Raw genomic sequence first — 13,584 nt, 5'->3', positions numbered from 1 at the left:
AATTGCAAACCATATCAATCTCCTGAGCAGTGGGCTAGCCATTCTAGCTAGAAGAGTCTTTTCAATGAATGATGCATAATGACTGTGAATCCAAATTAAAGGAAATACTGAAAACTTACCTTCATCATATGCCAATAGTAACTGAAAACTGATTATCACCTAAACTGAAAAAGAATAACTATAAAAACACTAAGAAAACATGGGTACAAAAACTTATAGTTCAGATTAGTTGATGGATTCTTAGATCTATTATCAAAAGCAAAGAAAAAACTCTAGATATGATTTCAACAGACCCATCTTGGCTTGTTCAGGCTGTCACAACAGATTGCCACAGAGTTGATGGATTATTAGCAACTAAAATTTATTCCTCACAGGTCTGCAGGCAGAAAGCTTAAGATCAAGATCCTGAAAATTCATTGTCCTTTGAGAAACTGCTTCTTGTTCACAGACAGCTATCTTCAATGCCAGGAGGCTCTTGATGGGTTCCTGTAGGTGGTCAAAACTCCTATCAGTGAGGGTAATTCTCTCATGACTGAATAACCTCACAGAGCTCCATGATCTGATATGTCATACTGGAGGGTAGGATTTAATGGTAAAAAGATGGAGGTAGGGGGTCAGTATACAGACACACATGCACACGCACACACACACACACACACACACACACACACACACACATACACATACACACAAACACACATGGATATGCTATGTTTGCTTTTACTATGATCACCCAACAAGAAACAATTTAAGAAAGAAGGGTTATTTTGGCTTATAGTTCAAGGGGATAAAGCTTGTCATGGTGAAGAATACATGTCAGCAGGAATGTACAGCCCTGACCACATTATGTCCACACCAAGGAAACAGAGAGCACAGGCAGAAGGTGGGATTGAGTTGTGAAACCTCAGGACTTGCTTTGAGTGACTTACTTCTGCCAGCAATGTGCCATATCCTTTTTGTCAGTATATAGTTGAACTTTAATGTTTTTATTAGTCATTCCACTCGTTTACATCTCAAATGATATCCCACTTCTCCATCACCCCTCCACATCTACCCTTCTCCCTCCTCTTTGCCTGCATGAGGGTGCTCCCCACCCACTGACACTCTCCCACCCCACTGCTTCAGAGTTCCTGTATGCTGAGGCATCAAACCTCCCAGGGACCGAGGGCATCCCCTCCCATTGCTCCTAGGTAAGGCCATCCTCTGCTACATATGTATCTGGAGACATGGATCCCTCCAGGTGCACTCCTTGGTTGGTGGTCTAGACTCTGGGAGAACTGGGTGGTCAGGCTCCAAGCATCCACTTTTGCATTGGTCAATTGCTGGCTGGACCTCCCAAGGAACCACCACACTAGGTTTCTGTTAGCAAGCACCTTTTGACCACAGCAACAGTGTTGGGTTTGGTGTCTACAGACATGATGGATCCCCAAATGGGGCAATCCCTGCTTGGCCCTTCCTTCAGTCTCTGTTCCATTTTTTTATCCCTGTTCTTCCTTTGAATAGTAACGTTTCTGGGCTAAAAACTTTGAGATGGGTGGTGGGTGGCCTCATCCCTCAACCAGGGGCTGTGCCTATCAACTGGAAGTGATCTCAACAGGTTCTATCTCCTCCTCTGCTGCACATTTCAGCTAAAGTCAGCCCCATTGGGTCCTGGGAACCTCATATTTCTCTGGTGTCTGGGACCCTTCAGTGGCAAACCTCAGTTCCTCCTCCCCCTGCTACATATTTTTGTTCAATTTCCTGACCCTCTGTACCTCTCTCACATCTTCTCCGGTCCCTGATTTTGCACCCCTTATTTCCTTCTTCTCTCCCTCCCAGGTTCCCCCTCTCGCTCTACTTCCCATGATAGTCTTGTTCCCCCAATGCAGGACTGAAACATCCATATCCTAGTTTTCCTTCCTTCTATGCTCCATATGGTCTGTGGATTGTATCATGGGCATTGTGAGCTTTGGGGCTAATATCCACAAAACAATCCCATAAAAATCCTAGACAAGGCTAACCACTCTCTCCCTACCTATTCAATATAGTACTCAAAGTTCTAGCCAGAGCAATCAGACAACAAAAAGAGATCAATTGGGAGGGAGAAGTTATCTTTGCCAATGATATGATACATAAGTGACTCCAAAAAGTGTACCAGAGAGCTCCTACAGCTGATAAACAACTTCAGCAAAGTCACTAGATATTAAATTAACTCTAACAAGTAGCTTTCCTCTACTCAAAGGATAAAAGGGCTGGGAAAGAAATTAGGGAAACAACACATTTCACAACAGTCACAAATAATATAAAATACCTTGGTGTGACTCTAACCAAACAAGTGAAAGATCTGTATGACAAGAACTTCAAAACCATGAAGGAAGAAATCAAAGAAGACCTCAGAAGATGGAAAGATCTCCTGTGCTCATGAATTGGCAGGATTGATATAGTAAAAATGGCCATCTCACCAAAAGCAATCTACAGATTCAATGCAATCCTTATCAAAATTCAAATTCAATTTTTCATAGACTTAGAAAGAGCAATTCTCAAATTCATTTGGAATAACCAAAAACCCATAATAGCGAAAAATATTCTCAACAATAAAAGAACTTTTGGGGGAAATCATCATCCCTGACCTCAAGCTGTATTACAGATATATAATGATAAAGGTACAGAGACAGGCTAGTAGGTCAATGGAATAGAATTGAAGACCCAGAAATGAACCCATACATCTGTCACTTCATCTTTGACAAAGAAGCTAAAACCATCCAGTGGACAAAAAGACAGCGTTTTCAATAAATAGTGCTGGTTCAACTGGGGGTCTGCATGTAGAATAATGAAAATTAATCCATTTTTATCTCCTTGTACAAAACTCAAACCCAAGTAGATCAAAGACATAAAACCAGATACTCTGAATCTAATAGAAGAGAAAGTAGGGAAGAGCCTGGAACACATTTACACAGGGAAAAATTTCCTGAACAGAACACCAGTGGCTTATGCTCTAAGATCAACAATTGACAAATAGGAATTCATAAAATTGAGAAGCTTCTGTAAAGCAAAGGACACTGTCAGTAGGACAAACCGGCACATAAATTGGGAAAAGATTTTTAACAATCCTATATCTGATAGAGGGCTAATATCCAATATATACAAAGAACTCAAGAAGTAAGACTCCAGAGAACCAAATAACCCTATTAAAAAGTGGAATACAGAGCTAAATAAGGAATTCTCAACTGAGGAATTCTGAATGGCTAAGAAGCACATGAAGAAATGTTCAACATCCTTAGTCATCAGGGAAATGTAAGTCAAAATGACCCTGAGAGTCAACCTCACACCAGTCAGAATGGCTAAGATAACACAGGTAATAACAGATGCTGGCAAGGATATGGAGAAAGAGTAACACTCCTCCTTTGCTGGTGGGATGGCAAGCTGGTAAAACCACTTTGGAAATCAGTCTGGTGGCTTCTGAGGAAATTAAAAATAGTTCTACCTGAGGACCTAACTATACCACTCCTGGGCATGTATCCAAAAGATGCTCCAACATTACAACAAGGACACCATGCTCCACTATGTTCATAGCAGCCTTATGTTGAAAGACCCCATAGGGAGTTCCCGCTCAAGTCCTGGGAGACATGCACCCGAAGAACATGACAGGCCATCTTGATGTAAAAAAACATGAGGCCTTTTTATTTCAGAGCTCTGGTTCAACCCCCAATCTCACACAGGAGACCAGGAATTGACCACGGAGCCCAGAGGTTTGGAGATTTTATAGGAAAAAGGTCTGGGGAGACAAAGGAATTGGTGTGGCTATACATGATTGGCTATTTTGAATGTCGTTCGTGCAGATCAGAGTTGAAAATTCCTAAAAAAAGTGAAATTCCTAGCAAGAGGGGAGAGTTCATACTGACCCTTAGCTAACACTTAAGAAAACCAGATGGCCCAGGGTCATCACTCAATGTCAATCTCTGGCGCCTGGGCTCTGAGCACCTCCTTGCCTTATCTCTGAGATTTGCACTCCCCTGGTCAGCTTTTCCCTGGCCCAGCTGTCCTCTGGCCCCTGTGGTTTTTAACAATCCTCTCTAACCCTGGTCTCAAATTTAACTCTTTCAATCCCAGGCTTACGTGGGCAAGTTCCTGTTGGATTTTTTTTATTTTCTTTTTCAATGTATAATAGCCAGAAGCTGGAAACAACTCATATGTTCCTCAACAGAAGAGTGGATACAGAAAATGTGGTACATTTACACAATGGAGTACTACTCAGGGGACTGAAAACAAAGACTTCATGAAATTCTTAAGCAAATGGATGAACTAGAAAATATCATCCTAAGTAAGGTAACCCAGACACACACACACACACACACACACACACACACACACACACACACACACACACACACAGTGTGTACTCACTAATGCTCCAGTTCCTGAAAGTTCCACAACATTCCCAATCAGCACTGTAAGCTTGGAGCCAAGTGTTGAAACATGTGAGCCTGTGGGAGATATTTCATATTGAACCACCAAAGGGAAGACTCATTTGAAGAGGCAGTTGTAAGCCTAAGTGGTCACTGGAAGGGGCAGAAACTGTTCGCCTACTTGTGTGAGTGTAACCCCAGGCTATAGAGGAGAGCTGAAGAGAGGGGTAGGTACACACTATCAAATCCTCTGTGACCACAAACTCCAGCTTACCAGTAGCATGTGGCCTTGTAAGAGTTGACACAGTAATGTGATTCTCACATAACTCAGAGACTTTGTCAAGAGTTATTCATACCTGTTAAGAAAGCGATCAGTCTCCATGGTCTGGTGGGAGGACCAATACTGATCAGACTCTCATGTCTTCTGGTTGACACTGTTTTCAGATCTAGAGTGCTATGAATCTTTCTATTCTGTCAGAAAAGTCAGATAATCATTTGAATTCAAATGTAGTATGCATTAAAATCAGTGTCCCTTGCCACCACTCAACAAATCAGATGGGATTCATGTTTGGGAAAATCTTTTCTTTTCTCTTTTTTTTTTTTAGTGTAAACAAGTGAAAGACTCCCAGAACTGGGGAGATCCTTACTCAAGTCTCGGGATGACGCAACCACCGAATAACTCACGAGAGACCGGACTTGCTGCAATCACATGAGGTTTATTTGGTATAGGCTGGTACTGGGGTCGATCTCATGACCATGCTGGCCAGAGGAGTTCAACCCCGAACACAAGAAGTGAGAGGTATTTAAAGGGAAAAACCACAAGCTGGGGGTGGGGAAAGGGTTACAAAGGAAACATAACATAAAAACAGTGGAAAATTTTAGAGGGATCCAACCCAAGGTATTCAGTTAGGGAGGGGAACATATTCATTCTAAGAATGTAATCTTCATCTACCAGTCGACAGGGTGGAGAGTCTCATAAACCAGCAGACCTTCATTCCTAGTTCCACCCTCATTGTAGAGGGGCAGGTATCGGGAACCAGAGCCCTGAGGCTGAGTTAGCCAAGTTCCTGGAACTAGCTACATCACATTTTTGGCTTGATACAGAGGTTTTCCATGCCCCCTTTTAGGTAAAGGTTATACATTATACATACATTTCTATTAAATGCCCTCATTTTAAATTCTAAGATTCTCCAGCCTTTCACAAGCTCTTTTTTTACTGTAAAAAAAAAAAATAAAAAAATAAAAACAAAACAAAACTCTTGATGAACTTCAGGCCTTTTAAGATCAGAGAGCTGTCACATGATTAACTGTCCCCTGGTCAAAAAGCAGTGATTGTATACCCTGGAAGAACCCAACAAGTCACTTAGCAAAGACCTCCTGTTGTGCGGTGACAAGAGCAGGAGAGCAGCTGTGCTCTCCTTGCTGAGGGCTCTGAGGTCTTTGTTCTATCCTTATTCCTAGAGCCTTTTTTTCTTAAGAGGGGTCATTGTGGTGATTTGATTAAAAATAGCCCCCATCAGCCCTTAGGGAGTGGTACTGTTAGGAGGTGTGACTTTGTTGGACATGGTGTGGCTTTGTTGGTGGAAGAATGTCACTGAGGTGGGCTTTGAGGTTTCAGATGCTCAAGGGAGCCCCAACATCATCATCATCATCATCATCATCATCATCATCTCTCTCTCTTTCTCCCTCTCTCTCTACTGCCTGCCAAGGTAGATGTAGAGTTCTCCCATGCTTCAAATCATGATGATTCTGAACTGTAACCTGTTACCAGTTTAATATTTTCCTTTGTAAAATTTGCTGTGGTCTTATTGTCCCTTCACAACAACAGAAATCCTAAGAAAGGCATTAAAGCAGGTACTACCTTGGGATGTGAGGGCGTTGTAATGATACAGTGACTTTACATTGTGAATGGTAAAATCTGCAGGAAGTCCTTATAACTATTTTTTAAAATTCATTTTTGATACTGATGAATCCTGGTTCTTTTCCAACTCTAAAATCCTATCTAAAGAAATGTGGATATGTGGGAAAGTTTTCCCACAATTAAACAACAGGAAAGCTTAAAACAGATTGACTAATGGGAATTGATTGATGTGCTGTATTTCCTAAACACAATTCAACTGAGCTTAATATCTTTAACCTTTATAGAAACCCTGAGCTGTGTGTTTTCATTTGTGGAACACAGCAGTATCAGAATTCTTTGAGGTCATACACTATCTGGCAGAGAGCTCCACCAGGGACGCACTTTGTATTAGGTATGGTGTTCTCAGCCTATCATAAAATATGTCAGTTAAAAATAGCTCTACCTAAGGGCTGTCCAAATGACATATGTGAAAGGGAAAAGAAAGCCAAATGGCCTGGGGAAGGAACCTAGAGCTCCAGGAGGAGGTTTGCAGAGGGTGGTTTCTTCCCACCTTTCCTTTGTTATTCCATCAGCCTACACTGCTGACTTCTTTTTAGAATCTGATCCTGTAAAGTGATGCCACACTGTTGTTTTGAGCCCCCTTCCTGTCACTTGTTTAAAAAGACAAGCTGTGGATTTTTTTACCAGTAGCCAACATATTTACTGTTGATATTTTTGTATTTTGTGGTACAATGTGACCCTGAAATGAATACTTCATACCAACAAAATCCAGCTTCTAAACATGTGTCTGGAAGCAAGATGTTGTCAACAGTTCTCTTAGCATCTGCTGCTGTGGGTGTTTGTGTATATAACTGCCAGGTGCCAACTGCAGTCTTCCTCCTGTAGAGCCAGGACAGATTATTTCAGACCTGGGGTAGTGTTCTGTGTCCAGTTGGCAGATATTTGTGTCCAGTGGCAGCCACAGGGATTAACAGGTTCTTGTGTCCCAATCAAAGAACCAGTCCAGAAATACATGGACAGTAGTAGGAGCAGAAGGTTTACTAAGAACTCTTTCACAATAAGGCAGAGCCAAGGAAAAAGGTCAGTGACTTCTATTCTCAGCAGACCAGGACCTTCATATGGAACTCTCTCTTTATCATTGGGCTGTTGCACGGTAGCCCTACCTTGATGCAGGGGGTGGGGGGGTTCAGTCTCTCTCTTTTTCTCCCCACTACCACTCTCTGGTTTCTTTTACACACTTTATTGACTTTACATTTCATCTTACTAGTCTACAACTTCTCAAGGGAGCTATGCTTCCAACTTTGTTTTTTGTTTGTTTGGTTTGGTTTCTTTTTGAGGGGCAAAGGACCGTGACCAGTCTGCTATAGCTTCATCCATGGTGATGAGGGGCAAAGGTCAATCTAAAGAGGAGCAAGAAACCCACTTCTTGTTCTCCTATTGTTTGGAAAGGAGGCTTTTGATCCCATATCTACCACAAGAAGGGATTTAGTTTGAAGCTGTAATATCCTAGAAGACAAAAAATTTACAAGAATGCAAAATACAAAAAAAAGAGTAGTGTGATTATAGCAACCAGTGGCCTTAGGAAGGGAAAGAGTAAGAAAAGTCATGACTATGGTAATGTTACCATACAGCTTGTTCTCTAAGACAAGATCCCTTGGATATAAACAAGCAAAGGAACAATCAAGCAAAAGGCAGACTAAGCCCTGCAAATGGTATTATTGTGAGAATGTAGCAAATACAAAAGAATAACTTTAAGAAGGTATTCAATGGTACAACATAGTCAGTGGGTGTACTGCCTGGTTTTGTGTGCCAACTTGACACAGGCTGGAGTTATCACAGAGAAGGGAGCTTCAGTTGGGGAAGTACCTCCATGAGATCCAGGTATGGGGCATTTTCTCAATTGGTGATCAAGAGGGGAGGGCCCCTTGTGGGTGGTGCCATCCCTGAGCTGGAAGTCTTGGGTTCTATAAGAGAGCAGGCTGAGCAAGCCAGGGGAAGCAAGCCAGTAAGTAATATCCCTCCATGGCCTCTGCATCAGTTCCTGCTTCCAGACCTGCTTGAGTTCCAGTCATGACTTCCTTTGGTAATGAACAACAACATGGAAGTATAAGCTGAATAAACCCTTTCCTCCCCAACCTGCTTCTTGGTCCTGGTGTTTGTACAGGAATAGAAACCCTGACTAAGACAAATTAGTACTAGTAGTGGGGTATTCCTGTGACAACCTGACCATGTTTTGGGGAAGACTGTGGAAGGACTTTGGAAGTTTGAGCTAGAAGAGCCATTGGTTGTTAAGAGCTCTGTGGGATGTTCTGTAGGAGCTTAGAAGATCATGTTGAGAACAGTTCAGAAGATAGAGGCCTGGCTTGTAAAATTTCAGAGGGAAGATTAAAGACTCTTATCAGGGCCATGCTGTTTTGATTGTGAAGATTCTGTGGTTTTGGTTAGTTGGGGGTGAATAATCAGCTGTGATTAACAAGATACCAGAACTACTAAAGCAAAACCTTTGCATTACTGGGACTATTGATGCTAGTTAGCTGGAGCTAAGAAATTAGCAGTGATTAAGAAGAGACCAACATCACTGAGGTGACATCTTCTGGGAAGTGCTTTCTGAGAGCACAAAGAGGCTGTGTTCCAGAGATAGCCAGGGTTGTACCTTGTGCTGCAGTAGGACTTGGTAATGTGTAAGAGTCACCCAGGTGGTACTAGTTTTGATGACATGAAGGGGTCATGAAGAACAGCTGGGGCTCAGCACAGTGAGAGGTTATGGAAGGCCATTGGTGAAGCTGCAGCCTCAGTTTGCAATTGATGGCCCAAGACTGAAGGTGTCATGCAAAGGAGTTGAGGGTTGGCACCATGAAGACAGTCTATGAGAGGCTATTGGTAAACCCTAGTTACAGCAGAAGAGAGCAGTGTTTTGGAAATACCAGTACCATGCAATGATCACCAAGGACAGCAGCAGCAGTGGAGTACAGGCATCTGGAGCCTAGAAGACAAGATGTGTGTTACAAAGGGCAGAGCTGGAGAAGTGACCAAAGCCCTTAGAGGAGCCCAGAAGATGGAGAGTTGGATTCCAGACATTGGTTTTGCTTTTGATTGTGACTGTGCCCTGATATTTTCCCCTCTTGAAGGAAGAATGTATTTTAGTGGAGCCCACAGTTAAGAGACCTTGAATTTTAAAAGATATTGGACATTTTAAATTGATTGAACTTTTAATATGTAAAAACTGTGGAACTTTAGATCTTGAGGATGAATAAGAAAGTAAAGGTTGAGGCTTAATAGAGATGTGTTTGTGTGTCAAGTTGACAAGGGGTCAATTGTACTGGCTGGTTTTGTGTGCCAACTTGACACAGGCTGGAGTTATCACAGAGAAGGGAGCTATAGTTGGGGAAGTACCTCCATGAGATCCAACTATAGGGCATTTTCTTAATTAGTGATCAAGGGGGTAGGACACCTTGCAGGTGGTACCACCCCTGGGCTGGAAGTCTTGGGTTCTATAAGAGAGCAGGCTGAGCAAGCCAGGAGAAGCAAGCCAGTTAGTAACATCCCCCCATGGCCTCTGCATCAGCTCCTGGTTTCTGACCTGCTTAAGTTCCAGTCCTGACTTCCTTTGATGATAAACAGCAATGTAAAAGTAAGCTGAGATAGGTCCTTCTGAGGTAGCGTCACTGAACATCAGAAGATAAAGAAGTATGAGTAACATTTTGTCATCAGGCTCCTTTTAGTATATTTCTGGCTTTTGTATAAAGCAAAAGGAGGCTGGCCTTTTAGCTTCATCTACCAGCATTATTGACAGAATCAAGCTGAAGAAGTAAGCTACTGATGTAGGAATGACCTTAACTTATAGGTGAGTACTCCAAATGTTATGCTTTGTTATTGAGATATATCTACATATCCATCTATATCTATCTACATCTATCTATATCTATATCTGTCTATGTCTATGTCTATCTCTATGTCTATGTCTATCTCTATCTCTATCTCTATCTATATCTACATCTATATCTATATCTATAGCTATACCTATCATCAAGGGAGGGCTGATTATATTATCTTCTTCAGCTTTTGAGAATTACTATACAAGGTCCTTGATTACTAATTAAGGCAAATAGTGAAGCTCCATTATTAGAAAGAAAATTAACATTGACACATATTACATAAAGTGTTATCTAAGATGCATCAATGGCCACCTGTAATTACTTGAATTGGGCAGCAGCCATCTCTGAAACTGAAGGCTCATCTATTCAGAGAGCATTCCATCCCTTAACAGTGTGTCTGTGTGTAAATGGGATCTCAGGGGGCGGGGAGTGGCAGGGAGTTTCTTCTTTAGTGGCCTGGTGTTCCTTACCTCTGTCTAGTACTACCTCTTTAGAACCATCCTCCCGAGCTTGGATTTTCTCTCAGGTATAGGTTGTCATCTGAGAAATGCATTATTAGCAGGAAAGGTTATAAATCAGGTTTGTTCTTGTGTCTATGATGATTTCCCTTGGGTCTTTTGGACTGCTTCTGTTTTATTTCTGTTTTAAGAACACAAAAGCCAAATTTAGAAATTGACTTAGTAGATATGGGTTCCCATTATCGCTTTTTGGGCTTCCTGCTGAGGTCTGGAGCTGACTGACTTGTGACGGGGCAGCACAGTACAGAGGTTCCTCCTTGCTGAAGCCATTTAAGGTTTAACTAGAATCTGATCTTGATGAAGAACTCCATGGAAAACTACCCAACTCTATTCTAGGAACTAAAGGGTAGGATGCCCTAGCTCACTTATCTCAGTCCATGTTAAAACTGTCTGTTTGTGCAGAGTCCACTCCAGCTAACTGTTGATCTTAGTTTCTGTTAAAACTACATTTTCCAAATTACTTACTCCCATGAAGTTCCCCACTCTCCTGTGTTGCCAAGTGAGATGGCAGGACATTGTTTCTTCCTCTAAAAACCAAGTGTTCTGCACACCTGGGAGTAAATGCAGGTCCTCAAATACTTGGGTATGGTCTCTACCAGGTAGAATAAAGATTTTCATTTGGTCATTCAGTCTGGTGAATACTCTGTAACATTTTGGAGATCACAGAAACTAGATCCAGATATTAGGGCTATAGGACCACACGAGTGGGGAAGCGTGCACTGGACAGAGAGGAAATTTAGGGGGCACAAGACCTTGGACATTCCATAGCCCCAAGAAAATCATCTCTAACAAATAACTTCTAAGCACACCAGAGGTATGCCAATGGCACCACTCAAAAGATTAAATTGAAAGTCATCTGGTCTAAGCACCCCTGGAGGTAAGTTCTTTTTATAGAAGGCACCATTTGAATAGTCTACAAGAGGGGAGGTTGGATGCCACTACAGATCTTGTGTTCAGGATCTGTGTGAGATATCACCATAGCCTCCTTGCTTGTTGGTTGAATGATTGCTTGGTAATTGTCTGGTCATCGTTGTTGCCTGTGCTTGCATTGCTTGTCTGTCCTTGTAATGTGAGGGAATATGAGCTAACCTGGAACCCCTCTAAAGACCTTGTTAAAAACAATTTCAGAGGGGCTTCTGAGATGAGGAGGGTTATGACATTCATTTCTCCCCAGGGAGACTCCATATACTTTGTAAATGTAAGTGGCCCTCTTGTAAGATAGGATGGCCACCTGGGGGAATCTTTGAATTTCCAGGCAGTCAGGGAAATCTGAAAGGATGTGCTAGAGTCTCTCAGGTATTTCTATCAGTTCCCTTATAGCTAATGCTTTCCCTAAATCCAACCCTATGGTTGAAAACTTGTACTCTTTCTTTGGGAATCAATATTCCCTTGGTCCAGCTGGAACATTTGGAGAAGCCATGCGTTCTTTATGTTTGCTGTGCTCTGTCTAATGAAGTGGAAATTCCTCCTCCTTATGTTTTGACTGGACCAATATAAAATGTAAGAGGCTGGAAGAACTGGTTCTCTCCAGAGTAGAGGCCAGGAGGCTGACTCTGTTACACTTGGCCCCTTCTGAGCAGCCCTACCTATAGGGAGGCCAGCTAGGTTTTGTTTAAGGATATGAGATCATCATTCATTTTCCCCTTGAGGGAGGTGCCATGTTACAGACAGGGGAAGAAGAGAGGGAGATAGGAGTTCCCTACCCCTGTTTATTTGTTACAAATAATATAAAATATCTTGGAGTAACTCTAACTAAGCAAGTAAAAGACCTGTATGACAAGAACATCATCACTGAAGAAAGGATTTAGAAAATATCAGAAGATGAAAAGATCTTCTATGATCATGACTACGCAGGATTAACATAGTAAAAATGGCCATCTTACCAAAAGCAATCTATAAATTCAACACAATCCAAATTTGGACACAATTGTTTACAGGCCTTGAAAGAATAATTCTCAGCTTCATACAAAAAACATAAAATCCAGGATAGCTAAAACAATCCTGAAAAATAAAAGAACATCATGAGGTATAACTACACTTAGTTTCAAGCTCTACTACAGAACTATAGTAACTGAAACCAGATGGTATTGGCATACCATACTGATAGGTGGATTAGTGGAATAAAATTGAAGACCCAGACCTAAATCCACACACCCATGGGCAAAGAACACTGGTAATAGGACAAAATAGTACCCTACAGAATGGAAAAAGATCTTTAGTAGCTCCACATCTGACAGAGGGAATTTTTCCAAAATATGTAACAAACTCAAGACATTAGACATAAAAAACTAAGTAATTCAATTTAAAAAATGAAGTACAACTGAAACAGAATTATCAACAAAGGAATCTCAAATGGCCAAGAAACACTTAAAATAATGTTCAATGATCCTCTCTCCGGTGAGTTCCTAAGCCGGGAGCATCCAGCAGGGAGGCACAGGCCACACAAGTCGCAGGGGAGCCTCCGGGTGGCAGGGACAGGATCCTCTCAGCTTCCAAGTGGCAGAGGTGGATCAGCGACCTTAGCTGCCCCTCCCTTGCACATGGAGGGTCTGCCTCCAGGGACTGCCTTGACCCGGAGTCTCCAGTGAGAGCCTCCATCTTCTCTCCAGTGAGTTCCTAAGCAGGGAGCAGCCACCCGGGAGGCACAGGCCCCACGAGTCGCAGGGGTCTTGCAGGGCCTCAGGGACAGGACAAGCTGTGGTCAGAGTCACTAAGAACATCTATCACCAAAAATCAAGAGATGGTGAAAGGCAAACGCAAGAATCCTACCAACAGAAACCAAGACTACTTGGCTTCATCAGAACCTAGTACTCCAACTGCAGCAAGTCCTGGATATCCCAAAACACCGGAAAAACAAGAATTGTATCTAAAAGCATATATCACAATGCTGATAGAAGAACTTAAGAAGGACACAAATAACTCCCTTAAAGAAATACAGGAGAATA

General features: G+C 42.1%; 1 long non-coding RNA gene across 3 annotated transcripts in view; it reads right to left on the bottom strand.

Moving 5' to 3' along the window:
- Positions 1-336: 336 nt before the first annotated feature.
- LOC116084903 overlaps positions 337-13,584 on the bottom strand; it is a 102,061-nt gene continuing 88,813 nt past the window's right edge. For all 3 annotated transcript variants that reach the window (XR_004116313.1, XR_004116311.1, XR_004116312.1), the window contains 2 exons: positions 4,384-4,463; positions 337-486 (listed from right to left, as the gene is read on the bottom strand). This is a non-coding gene — a long non-coding RNA (uncharacterized LOC116084903). The remainder of the gene's footprint in view (positions 487-4,383; positions 4,464-13,584) is intronic.

Source organism: Mastomys coucha, unplaced genomic scaffold, assembly GCF_008632895.1.
Source record: "Mastomys coucha isolate ucsf_1 unplaced genomic scaffold, UCSF_Mcou_1 pScaffold9, whole genome shotgun sequence".
Lineage (NCBI taxonomy): Eukaryota > Metazoa > Chordata > Mammalia > Rodentia > Muridae > Mastomys > Mastomys coucha.
The sequence above is the reverse complement of the archived record's forward strand: the minus strand, read 5'-3'. Positions and strand labels throughout refer to the sequence as shown.